This window comes from Podarcis gaigeae (assembly GCF_964106915.1).
Source record: "Podarcis gaigeae genome assembly, chromosome: 2".
Taxonomy (NCBI): domain Eukaryota; kingdom Metazoa; phylum Chordata; class Lepidosauria; order Squamata; family Lacertidae; genus Podarcis; species Podarcis gaigeae.
In genome coordinates, this window is record NC_139679.1 from 110,026,579 (window position 1) to 110,040,233 (window position 13,655).

Sequence of the window (13,655 nt, forward strand, 5' to 3'; positions counted from 1 at the left end):
GGATTATGGGTTGTGTGCTGTGTGTGTGTGCGTGTGCTTAAATGTGTCTGCGTGTGTGCAGATTGTTGTGACTCATAGCAAGAGATGTTCCCATTTCCAGTCATTCTTAATATCTGAAGAGCAAAACGCCAGCAATTTCTGACTTTTGCCAGTATATGTTGAACCCGTCAGGGTATCCAAATGTCATGCTTGTTTTCCCATCGTTTAGTTGTTCAAAGGACGCTTCTCATGCCATGGATACGAATGTCAAAAAAAACAAGCTGCACACCCACAGATGTTTCTGGTGTTTCCAGTTGGGCCGTTAAAAATCTTAAGAGTTACTGGTTAATGCCAGCATTTACCAAATTCTGACATTGACCACAACACACACATAAGTCCTTGTTTGCATGTAACAATAAGCTAGGCTCTCTGACATATCATGTTTTCAGAGAATCAAAGAAGGGAAGATTACAGTCAAGGTAAAGAGCTACGGAAATGACTATAGTAGCAGCAGCAGCAGCAGCATACTTGCATGCTGTAAATGGAGCAAGATAGGACATGTCAAATCCAGAGGAGAATCTTCTGCACAGCTTCTAAAAGGTAAAGGTAAAGGTACCCCTGCCCGTACGGGCCAGTCTTGACAGACTCTGGGGTTGTGCGCCCATCTCACTCAAGAGGCCAGGGGCCAGCGCTGTCCGGAGACACTTCCGGGTCACGTGGCCAGCGTGACATCGCTGCTCTGGCGAGCCAGAGCCACACACGGAAACGCCGTTTACCTTCCCGCTGGTAAGCGGTCCCTATTTATCTACTTGCACCCGGAGGTGCTTTCGAACTGCTAGGTTGGCAGGCGCTGGGACCGAGCAGCGGGAGCGCACCCCGCCGCAGGGATTCGAACCGCCGACCTTTCGATCGGGCCTCTGAGGAACAGGGTGCTTTGTGAATTACGGAGGTGACTAGTTGTCTTGAGCCTTATCCTGGGACCTGCTCTCTGCTTGGACTAAAACACACACAGAAACCAAGCTGTGGAAAAGGAAAAGAATCAGGTTGGAAGGGACATTGTCACCTACTAAAGCAAGAAGGTCCCATAGCCATGATTTACTTCTTCACCAGGGACAAGACTCAACACTAATGTTTTCTAGCGTGCCAACACCTGAAACATTAGAGTCCCCAGCTGCCAGTGGTGCAGTTTTCTAATATGTGATACATATATGAAATAGGTCTATTTATTTGCAGAATGGTCATTTTCCTGCTCGGCTGGAAAAGACTGCGCAGAGCAGCTCACGAATGTCAGTGGCAGGACAGCCCCTACCACTAGTCTTAAAAGTCTCCGGGGCATGACACAAAAGGAAAAAAGGACTGGGAGGGAGGAGGAAAAACCTTCATGTGCTGTGTCTTAGGTACAGAGCTCTTGCAATGAGCAGCTGGAATGCAAAGAGTTCGAGGAGAGGAGGAACCAAAAGTTGCTGACCTTTGAGCTGGTGGAGAGGATCTGTAGTCCCCCTGCTTGCTTGCTTGCTTGCTTGCTTGCTTGCTTGCTTGCTTGCTTTCTCTCTCTCTCTTTCTCTCTCTCTCTTTCTCTCTCTCTCTCTCTCTTTCTCTCTTTCTCTTTCTCTCTGTCCTAGGATAGAATATCTGGTGATAGTTGGCAGTTGACAGGATCCTGTTGGAGCTGCTCTGTGAGATCTGTCTTTGAAAGAGGGGGCATATTCATGGCAATAATTCCTTGGTGGAGGGCAGGTCCTCCAGAGCTAAGTGGCAGCAACTTTCTCCTCAGGGCCTCCCCCGCCTTGTCACCCTCCTGTGTGTCTATGGAGAGGAACCTATGAGCATCCAGGTGTTACAAGACTACACCTGGAGGGCCACAGGTTCACCATGCCTGCTCTATGGCATCTGCACTGCGGCATACGCTTCTCTTTGAGTGCCTGCAGCTTACACAAGATGGTGTCGCCTTAGGCTCTACGGTGTGTGACCTTGGGTTTGTGGTGTGTGTAGCTGTGGAAGTGCAGTGTTCAAAATTCGCCAGGTGCATTTTGCACCTGGTTGTCGGCCACTTGCGACCAAGTGAAGGTGCCAGGATGGCACCTGACGTCTCCACCCTCCGGAGGTGCGTCTCTGGAGATCCTTGGATCTTGACTGTTTTCACACGCTAGCAACACATCCTGTAGAATTCTACGTGTTATATTTTATCTGCGCAATTTCAGGAAACAAAAAGCCGCATTGAAAAATACGACCTTCGAACTGTCTGCCCCCAAAATAGGAACTAGGCATTCTGTTTTGGCTATTGCAACCCTGGTTTAAGGAACTGTTTGGTGCTCAGCTTATATATCTGAGTTTCTAACACTGGCAGCCACACTTACTTCATTACACCAGTATTTTCAACCTTGTGCAGCACTGGTTTGTGGCCCTTGAGAGGTTACCACAGGGCAATCCGGCCCTTGGGCATAAAAGCTTTAGCTGCCTGTGCCATAGAGGAAACACTTCAGGCATAATACAGTGGTACCTCGGGATGCATACGCTTCAGGTTACAGACTCTGCTAACCCAGAAATAGTGCTTCAGGTTAAGAACTTTGCTTCAGGATGAGAACAGAAATCGTGCTCCGGCGGTGTGGCAGCAGCAGGAGGCCCATTAGCTAAAGTGGTGCTTCAGGTTAAGAACAGTTTCAGGTTAAGAACGGACCTCCAGAACGAATTAAGTACTTAACCCGCGGTACCACTGTAAATGCCTCCCTTGCTGCCATGGAGATAACTTCCTGCTCCTCTGGCCATGTCAGTGGAAGAGTCCAAAATGTGCTGCCCTCAAACGGCACCCAAAGTTCAACACTTGAGATGGAGTCTTTGTGAGTCGGTTGGCCTCGAAAGCATCTAGTTCATGCTGGAAGACATTACACACAGAAGCCTTAAGTTCCCTCCCACAAAAGCCCTTTCATGCTAGTCGCCCTATACTACGCTTCTGGGGTCATTGGATGGGCCTGGAACAAATGTAGTAGCCTGTCTCTTCAGTGCATCATAAGGGAGTTATTTAGCCAAATTGCCAGCTACGTGCAAGGCATCCAGGCTACGTCTTTGTTGCCGGGTGCCAGCGGCATTTTCTGCAGCCAGCTTCAGAAATGCTACCCAGTTCCTAGCCACCCATAAGCACAGACATCTGCCTCCCGGCTTATTAATGCTGTCCTGCCATTTCCAACGTCTTGCACAACATTCCCCCAACGTGGGAATCAGCGACTAAATAGCAGCTTTAAGTCTCAAGCAACTTAGCTAAATACACCCTTTACGGGGATCCTTTGTCAGCCTTTAATTATCACTCATTAAGAAAATTCCTCAGTTCTTCTGTTACTCAACTCCAAGCCATTAGTGCTGGTGTCCGTAAGGAACATGGGCTTTTGAACTACATCTGCCCCACGTTATACTACATTAAGTCAAACGAGGTTTAAATTGACTTAACATTCTTGGTTTCTCAAAAGGAACTCTGGGAATTATATGTTGTATTCAAGGGCTGAGAATTCGGCTTCAGTCACCAGCCCCATTGCGGAATGGAGTTTCTTTGAGAGAGAGACTTGGCGGTTTAAAAGGGGTAATTACTTTTTAATTAACCGTGATTTAGTTTGTTAAGGTTTTCACAATGGAAGACTGCAGTCCCTTATTCTGCTTACCAACTTCCCTTCTTCCCAGCCTAGGCTGCTCTTGCGCATTGATGTGCAGAAATCCACCTCCAGTGCATGGAGACAGACATTGTCAGCAGCTAATGTCAGCTACAGTGACTGGTTGAAACTTTGACAATGCTGTGGACTTTTTGAGCTTCAGGTACCATCTCAAAACAGACATAAACCAGCAGCTGAGATCCACACACAGTGCCACACACAGTCATGAGAAGAGGAAGTCAGTAAGCTTTGTCTCCTCCCCACCCCAGTGTGCATGGAAGCATTTTGTGGCCATGCGTGCGGGAGCTTCTCTGAATTCCGCCCAGTGTTTGCTTGAAGAAACTTGCAGACTCGCATTCCAGAGGTCATTATGGCTTCCAGGTCTGTGAGGGCTACATGGCCACTTTCAGCTCCTGCAGATGTTGTTTCCGTAGGCAGGGCCTGGAAAAAAACCACAGAAACTTACAAAGAAGCAAAAAGTTCAAGAATTAAAGCCAACTCAGGTTTATCCTTGCCTGCTCTGTGAACTAGTAAATGGAGCATTCCTCTGCTATTATCACCCAAGCCTTCTTGTTCATCTCCACAACAGAATAACCTATGTCTGTGCATTGTTTTTTAAAAAACATTTTTATTTGATTTTACAAATACAAGGTTATTAAAATCCAAATATAAAGCCATATACAGAGATTCATCTGAATCTCGTGACTCCCCACCCCACCCCCTCCATGGGGTCCAATTTTGAACATTTACAACTGCATATTCTTCCATACTATTTTATATCAATCCATATTGTCTGTGATATTTATTAGGCTACAAGTGAAATCAAAATCCTGCCAGTGTTTCCATCTGCTTACAGTGGTCTCCTAAATAACTTATAAATTTCCCCATTCTTTTATAAAGGTTTTGTCCTCTTGGTTTCTGAGTTTTCCAGTCAGTTTTGCCATTTCGGCATCATCCATCAGCTTGGTTTGCCATTCCTCTTTGGTAGGGACCTTGTCTTCTTTCCATCTCTGAGCCAGTATGTTGTTCCATACATAAAAAGTCTTTTCTGCTCCTTTGGAATGCCGGTGCCTATAATTCCTAATAAAAAAAGTTTCTGGTTTCATGATGATATATAGTGTTTGTGTGTTTTATATCCCCTCATGCAATGCTCTGCACCTTGACTGAACCTTCTTCATTCTGATGGTCTGGCTAGCTTGGGTGAGTTTGGCATATAGATAGCCTACCTCTGGTTTTACCGCCATGCAACATCTCTCACTCCCAATTTCTATGGTGTTCAGAATTTCAAAATATTGCATGCCGGTGGTGGGGAATCTGTGGCTCTCCTGATATTGCCAAACACCAATCCTGTCATTCCTGGTCATTAGCCATGTTGGCCGAGGCTCCCAACTCCAGTAACATCTATAGGCCCAGAGCCTTCCCATCCCTGTTGTACTGTTTAGGAAACAAAGTGATCCCCATAAAGGCAGACAGTATTTCTAGGAACCAGAGCTGACTCTATAAAGTTACAGTGTCATTCTACTCAAGGCAACTGGCACATGTAGGTGCAAATTCTATTTTTTGCCGTTAAATGGGCACAAGTTATCCTGATCGCAATCTCCCCTTCTAACCTATGTGTTTTGATCCCCTCCCTTGCCATCCGACATACTTGTTTGCATTTCACCCAAGCCTGTTCACGACATCCCTCAGGGGGGAAATTCCAACCCTGCCTTTTCATCCATTGCTGGACTCTTCTTTTCTTGTCTTCCTTCACAAAAAGCCCTTTTATCGAGTCTGATTTGCTGGAAGCAGCTAAGCCTGACTGGAGTCCTCCCCACCCCACCCCGCCGCTTCATTTCTTTGGCCTGAGCTATTGCTGTTGGGCTCCGGTCCAGGGCTGACACAACGGCCTCTGAGAGGAAGCGAGGCCGGCTGACATCAGCTGAAAGCAGCGACTGGCTTGCCCTCAGCCTCCTCCTTCCTCTTCTGAGCGAGCAAATCTGTGAGAACGAGCTCCCAACTCTTGCTTCCTTGCCTGGGCCAAAGCCCCAGTCAGAAAAGGGAGCTGGGCTACAGGGCTAATCTGATTTCTGGTGGGGGAAAGGGCAAAGATGTTACAAATCACCCGACAGAAACTTTGCTGGGGAAAACAGCCATCCGAAAGATGGCGTCCTGTGGTACCTCAGAAGGCGACGAGCTTCTTGTGGCATTAATAGACAACGGCTTATTTCAACACACATGTTTATTCGGATTTTTTAAAATCCACATTCACCCACTCGCAGAACTTCCACTGTGAGGGCCACAGTTTGCTAAACTTTTAACTTGTTTTTTAAACTGTCTGACATGGCTGTGGGGATGATTCAGTCCCACCACAAGTCCAGCAGATGAAGATTCCTGTTTCTCTCTCATTTGTCTTGCACAGAGAAGGAGAGTAGGAAGGGGACATGGGGAGCTCCTGCAGCCTCCCCACCTGCCACCATAGCGATCTATCATGCTGCCTTGATGAGTGGAGGGGAAGGAAAGAGAAACTGTTGAGCCTCTGCACCTGTGGCAGAGTTGGATCATGCCTCAAATATTTGCTTAGAGTGAAGAAACGTTGCTAAGGAGGCATGCGGGCAGTTCCAAAGAGGGCTACATACTTCACAAATGGAGCCAGTGTCTTGAAGAATTGTGGGCCATGGAGAAGTGTCAGCAAATGCAGCGTTTTCCCTCATTGCACTACAGGGATGGGAGAAACTGCACCGTTCAGAAGTTGCTAATGTGCAACGGCACCTGTCAGCAGCATTCAGTCTTTCCAAACCCATAAAGTACTGATATAACCCCTATCTGCGACTTGTGACACAGATTTAATTTTGTGGGTTAGATGTGTGTGTGTTTTACCTCCACCAGCCCTAAGCCTATTTCTTATCTCCCCTATTCCCCTTACTTTTGCTCACCTCTCTCTCTGCCTTTGTCTCTAACATATACTTGTAGCACTGTTGATTTGGAGGAGAAACATAAACACATTAGGCTAGCAACTCATCCACAAGAAAGCTCCATGATCCCATTGGTGGAGCATGTGTGTGTGTTCCGTTGGTGGCGCATATATATTATTGAGTCATCAGATGTCTCTTTTTACTCAAGAGTCACCCAGACCTATAGATTACTTTTTGCCGTAGCGTCACAGGGCCACAAAGAACAGTGTAATGGGCAACCTGATCACAGAAATCCTGTCAAGTTCATTTCTCAGGAAATCCTGTCAAGTTTATAGGACCACAGCAACTGTATTCACACTTTCCTGAGAGTAGTGCCATCAAGCTTAGCGAGGCTTACTTCTGAGTAAACATGTGTAGGATTGCACTGTTTTTGTCCCTTCCTTTTTAATTCTTTTATTCCTAAGGCGCCATTTGTTAATTACTGCCATCCACTTTGTGGCTCAATCCCAAACTTTTTGGCTTAAAATTTATAGCCTGGTGAGTTCAGTAAGACCTATGTCCCCAGTCAGCATGCTGGTAAATGGGGCGTATTATTTGTACCCACACACACACCGCAAGTCCTTTGTGTGTTCTTTGCAGACATATTCCAGCCAGTTAGCCTAAAACCATTATATATAAAGAGAAAAGCATTTTGTTGACTTTTGGAACAGGAAAGCTCAATCGTTTTTCATCTCCCTTTTCAGACGTGATCCAATCATCCTTATCCTCACACTGCTGTCCTATGCACAGAATAGTCTCAGTTAGTTCATTGGGGCTTATTCCTATATAATTGTACATAGGATTTCAGCTTTAGTTTCTCTTTTCTCACTGCTGCCCATCCCTGACTGACAGTCAAGTACAATTCTGTGGATATCTATTTAGCAAGGCCCCATTCAGTTCAGTACAGTTTATCCCCAGGTAATTCTGTACAATGTAGATCTCTCTTTTATCTCTCTCTGGGACTGCTTTCTCCTGGTTCCAGCTGCCTCTTTGACAGATGCAACCCACATCGCGAGCAAGAACACAGACAATACACAATTTTCCACACCCTGCCTCTGTAGTGGCCCCTGCCAGCATAGGATTCTGGGGATATTTTGTTGAGTTCCCTCCTCCTAGGCCCTGCGGTTTTGGCTGCATCTCAAAACCCCTTTTGTCTCGTTCTGGCTCTAACGTCCTGCCAGCTGTAGCTGGCTAAGGGGCTGCTGGGCGAGCACAGAGAGGATGCCAGGGTGAGCGATGACAACACTCAGGAAGTTAGGAGTGGTGGAATTCCTTGCTGTTGCTAACAGAGACGTGGGTTTTCCCCAGGGCCTTTTGCAACACCTGGGATCTTTATGTACAGAGGGCATGTGCTCATGCAAGAATCACATACCCACCCACTCACATGCTCTCCCTTTGGCAAAGCACTTTGAGAAGGAGTTTCAGGGGCCTATGTGCATAAATTAGCACAGGCGTGGGAAACCTCTGGTCCACTGGCCAAATTAGGACCTGCCCAAAGTGGCCTGCAGGGTGTTGGAGGAGCTCAGGATCCAGTCTGCTGGCTGGATCCTGAAATGAAACCTTGCAGAGCGTGATGGTGGCATATATTGCTTCCGACCAATTACGTTCAGCTATATGGGCCAATTCAGAAGCTGGCAACCTTAATTCTATCACCAGATCTGGACAAAAAATAGTAATTTAAAGCAGGGGAAATGGCTAGACTTCCTATCTTCTGCCAAGAGGCTGATGAGGGAATTGGCAATGTCCTGAGTCCTGTGGCATCTTAGAAAGTTTTCTGTGCATTTGACAGAGAAAAAAAAACCCTAGCAATTCTTGGTTTATTGGTTTCCGGCTTCATGACGAGTCAATGGTGGAAGTTCAGGCAGGGGAAAGCCAGGATTTATGAGGCAAAAATCTTGGCAGTGTTCCCCAGTGGGTTCTGGGGAGCTCACTCCAACCTGAAAGGCAGAGTGGGTGCGACCTGGGAGTATCTCCCTGCCATGGATGAGCCTCCATCTCCAGCATGATTTGTGCTTGGTTTCTCCATAATTCGGACAATTGGTATTAATCAAGAGGTGCTCCTGGACTGACATGTGCCAAAGGGCTGCAATCTATCAGCTGCCAAAAGGATTGGGCTTGGCTCTTTGGAGTTTATTGTGGATTTATTTTGCTAATTTGTTAGTTGCCTAATACAGGGCAGTCTCTAAGGAGACTTACGATCAAGCTTAAAATACATACAAAATAGTTAAAAACAACCATCAACAATTAATGACCATCAAAATTAAATCAATACATTAAAAAAAAAAAACGAAAACGCCAGCCTCCGCAGGAAACAAGCAAACAGAAATCTTTGCAGCAACTGGCACAAACTAATCCCCTTCATCCAAATGATGAACTAGGCTCTTTCCCAGGAAAGCTCATACTACAATAAATGTTGTAGCCTTTAGGATGCAAGAGGGTTCATTGATGTATTTGCTGCAAGAGTCTAATAGGCTTCTTAGCCCCTCTTAGCTTTTCAGTGTTTCCAAATTAGGTTATAATAAAGATGAGTGGCCTGAAGAAATAGAGTACTTAATACCGCATGTACAAGATTATGTTTTGTGTTTAATCCAGAGCTATCACCAGGGTGACCAGCTGCAAGAAAGGACAGGGTTCCTGTACCTTTCATAGCTGTGTCAATTTCCCTCTTCCATATAGCTATTAAAAGGCACAGGAGCCCTGCCCTTTTCAGTATCTGGCAACACCAGGTTCAGTAGTCAACTAATACAGATTATAATCCTCACTTTTACCCAAAGGCAGGTGAGAAAAGGGTGGGAACGGCCCACCCTTTCTCTGTTTAAAAGAGCATTAACGGGTAACTAATACACACTGGATGATCTGTTGGGCACACCCTTAAGAGTAATAATTTCTACTATGAAATAAGCAGAGAAAAGTGACAGCAGCAGCACAGAATAGCAGGCCTAACAAAACAGTGAGAGAGTTACTCTACCAGAGAATTGGTAGGTGTCAAGATTGCCAGATGTGATGGTGACTAGCTTAGGTGGCTTTCGTTTTTATTTTCAAAGGGCTGTTAAGCAAATTCACGTGGGATGAACCTCTCAATGCCTATTTGTTGTGGTAATTAAATAGACCCCTCATGTACAGAGGCAGTATACCTCTTTCCAGAGGAATTTTGAACGAAATGACTCTCCTTGTACAACAAGATGGCGGGGAGCCAGTGGCCCTCTGGATGTTGTTGGACTCTGTTAAAAAAATAGCTAAGGGGGCTCTCAAAAAAGCTAATGAGGGTGGGGCAGAACCCCTCTTCCCTCCCTGTAATTCAGTCCCCGAATATAGCTGGTTTGGGATGGGCAGCCTGAGGGCCAGACCAACAGTGACATTAGCTTAGGTGGGTTGTTCTTACATGGCTGGTTTCCTAGTTTTTCAACAAATAGGTGTGGGTGGGCCTGATGCCAATAAGGGACCATTTCCACACACCACAGGCCTGATCCAGAGGCAGGAACCCTCAAATCGGCTTTTTGTTTTGTTTTGGTTTTTTTAATCAGTCACAAACCGCCAGACTCTCTGCCTAGTTTGACCCTCAGTAAACAAACTAGCCTGGAAACCAGCCAGTCATACAGCGACAGAGAGAGATAGTGAGGAGATCAAGGCACGTTGGCCATAGAAGGAGGTGACCTGCCCCCCCCAGCCCTCAAATTATGGGGGGGGGGGACGAATAAAGGTCTTTTATGAAATCCACAAACCCCACCTCCCTATTCCTCCCAGATTCAGCCAAATCACGTCCCCCTGCAGCCTTCGAATGCAGCAGAAAAGAGGGGTTTTCAAAAAAGTTGGCCTTTGTGTAGTTCAAGAAGTAAGTTTTTCGGCATCTGCCGTTTGCACTTTTTGAGGAGGCCTCCCTCAGAATCTGGGAGTTGCAACTGTCTGTCTGTGGCAGATGATACACATGAGGCACCGAGGACATTTTTGCGTGTGCAACTGGCAGAAGGTCCAGGGAGGCATCATGGAAGATTAAATACAGAGGGGAGCAGGAGTTGGAGCAGCGGACCAGGGCTCCTCCTGGCAGAAGCCGCCCTCTGTGTTTTTCCAAAGGAAGTCATTAAAAATATACTGAAGTCAGTGTTTATGAAGTTGCCACAGTTACCATGGAAGGCCTCTTTTAACTCCTCACTTCTTTGCAGCAGATGCCCTTAAGAAACCTCCCACCCAAGGCCTGTCGCTTTTTGGCACACACTCAACCCATCCCCTCTGCAGTTGCCTCAGGCCATCGCTGAGAAACATTCCTGGCATTGTGTTGAACTTGATTCCACTGGTTTCAGCTCAGCGCTTCCTAAAGGATGCTTGTGCTAAGGAAGCACTGGCAGAGTTACTGGGAGTGGCACCGCTGAGAGTCCAGAGCGATATGCAGGGATGTCTGTTGCTGGGATTGTGGAGACAGAACAGTAACATCCAAGACCAGGGCTGGCTCCATGATTAAGTAGAGTGGCAGCTCATTTGGAGTGTCTCGAAGGGGCAGCAAACTGTGAATTTATTATTGTTGGATTTTCACTGCCAGGGAGTGTCGGTGCTTGTGGGATTCTCCGCTTCAAATGCCAAAGGCTGGAGAACCGTAGATACTTCCATGGGAGATATGTCCTAGTGAACTCAGCTGGACTTGCTTCCGAGTAAATAGGAATAGGATGGGACTGAAATTAACTTGGGCATTGTGCACCTTGACTTGTGTGGTTTCGGGTGACACCATTTTGCTGTTCTGTTCTTTATGTGGCCAGATTCCACAGGCAGGCCCTAACAATGGCTGAATTGCATTACCCTTGATTCTCCATCATGAGGGTGGGGTTGATGTTTATTTTCTCCCCCCCCCCCCTTTTAGTATAGTCTTAATAATTTTGTGTGCTTTTTGTTGCTGGTGGGCTCTTGATGAAGGGTGATATATGTTGAATAGTGGGTAGACATGGCAGACGACACAGCGATTTCTCCAAGCAGCTCTTCATTTTTGTAAGCTGGAACAGAAAACTGAACAGCAAACAGCTCAGCCGGCCTGCTTTTATAGGCAGCTGGCTGTCAACATTGTAGCAACAACAACCCAGGGTTTCCCGCCTAAAATAACTGACGTGGACCTGAGTGAAAACTACATATACAATACTCCTGGTGGCCAGGGTGAGAACTTCAATACATAACAATATATAAATCTAATAAATATATAATACCGTAATTCTGGTTTGTGACAGCTTGGGTTCTGCCATTTTGTCTACTTCACTTTTAGAGCCACAGTTGCTGCCATAGATCTGAGTTGCCAGCTTTTGTCGCGGCCTTGCTCCTATGTCATTGAGAGCAGCGTAACACATCGATGTTATGCAAGTGACACTTTCCCAGGGATTCTCCCCCACACCCACTGCAGCTGTGCAGCACAATTCTGAGCATGTTTACTCAGAATTACTCACAGGTAAGTGTGCATAGGACTGTGGCCAGCACAACTGTACTGGACCAGATGAAGGGATGGGGAACCCATGGCCCTCCAGAAGTTGATGGGGATAAATGGGAGTTGCTGCCCAACATCTGAAAGGCCGCAGCTTCCCCATCCAGCATCCTCTTCCCTCAAGGAAGTGCACAAACAGGGAATGAATGCAACAGCTCTCCCATGGTGTTGCCCCCGCCAGCCAGCCACTGGAATCCAGTGGGCATGCAGGCTCTAAACAAAGAGGCTCCATTTAGACAACTTGGCTAATAGGCTGCTGATAGAGTTCTTCTTCCCCACCCCTCGGAATGTGTCTAATCCCCTTTTAAAGCCATCTAAGCCTGAGGCCATCACCATACAGTCCGACAGCGAATTCCATAGATTAACTGTGCATTGCATGCAGCGGCCGGGGGCGCGCAGGGGGGGGGAATCCTTTCTTTTGCCTGGCAGTAGACTGTGGGAATATTATGGGAGTTAGGGACAAAATGTCCTCTCTATTTGACTTTCTCTGCAACAAAGCTGGGGGAGCCATGGCCCTCTATAATCTAGAGCAAGCATAGGCAAACTCAGACCCTCCAGATGTTTTGAGACTACAATTCCCATCATCCGTGACCACTGGTCCTGTTAGCTAGGGATGATGGGAATTGTAGTCTCAAAGCATCTGGAGGGCCGAGTTTGCCTATGCCTGTTCTAGAGGCTCTTGGGCTTCAACTCCCCATCAGGCCCAGCCACCCTGGCCAGTGATCAGGGGTGCATGGGAGGGCCACAGCTTCCCCACCCCCCGCGCTACACTCTGCATATTTTTTAAATAAAGCTCTGTCACGTAGAGCATGAAACGTTTAATCTCAGGGGCTCATGTTGGGCAAAAAAAAATCCTGTATTGCAAGGGTTGGACTAGATTCTATGTCCCCACCCTACAGTTGGATTCTCCGCCCTAAACTAAAAAGCCCCCAGTGCGTCAACTTTTCCTTGATCCTTGGATCGTTTTGGTAGTTCTTTTCTTCTCTTCATTAATAAATGTGTTTTATTCATTTTGCATCCAATGATAGACAACAATAAAGAGGACAACAATGAGTAGTATCAGACCCTAAACTTTCTGAACATGTGGCGGTTCTGTGTTAACAGATAATTCTTAATTTGCAGAGGGCTTTGCAATAATTACTTGTGTTTTTCCTCAGGACATCTCTTTAGAGCAGCCTTTCTCAAACTGTGGGTCCCCAGATGTTTTGAACTACAACTCCCATCACCCCTAGCTAGCAAGGCCAGAGCTCAGGGAGTTGTAGTCCAACAACATCTGGGAACCCACAGGTTGAGAACCGCTGCTTTAGAGGTAAAAAAGGTAAAGGGACCCCTGACCATTAGGTTCAGTCGTGGCCGACTCTGGGGTTGCGGCGCTCATCTCGCTTTATTGGCCGAGGGAGCCGGCATACAGCTTTCGGGTCGTGTGGCCAGCATGACTAAGCCGCTTCTGGTGAACCAGAGCACACGGAAACGCCATTTACCTTCCCGCCGGAGCAGTACCTATTTATCTACTTGCACTTTGACATTCTTTCAAACTGCTAGGTTGGCAGGAGCAGGGACCGAGCAACGGGAGCTCACCCTGTTGCGGGGATTCAAACCGCCAACCTTCTGATCAGCAAGTCCTAGGCTCTGTGGTTTAACCCACAGCAC

The 13,655-nt window shown here is 46.8% G+C and overlaps 1 protein-coding gene and 1 long non-coding RNA gene across 2 annotated transcripts in view; one reads left to right on the forward strand and one right to left on the reverse strand.

The window, feature by feature from the left end:
• The window catches only part of PPP1R18 (protein phosphatase 1 regulatory subunit 18), a 43,215-nt gene that overhangs the window by 6,327 nt on the left and 23,233 nt on the right, over positions 1–13,655 (forward strand). The gene's annotated exons all lie outside the window — the stretch shown is intronic.
• The window catches only part of LOC310838202, a 35,197-nt gene continuing 25,082 nt past the window's right edge, over positions 3,541–13,655 (reverse strand). The window contains exon 2 of the long non-coding RNA XR_014560794.1: positions 3,541–4,058. This is a non-coding gene — a long non-coding RNA (uncharacterized lncRNA). The remainder of the gene's footprint in view (positions 4,059–13,655) is intronic.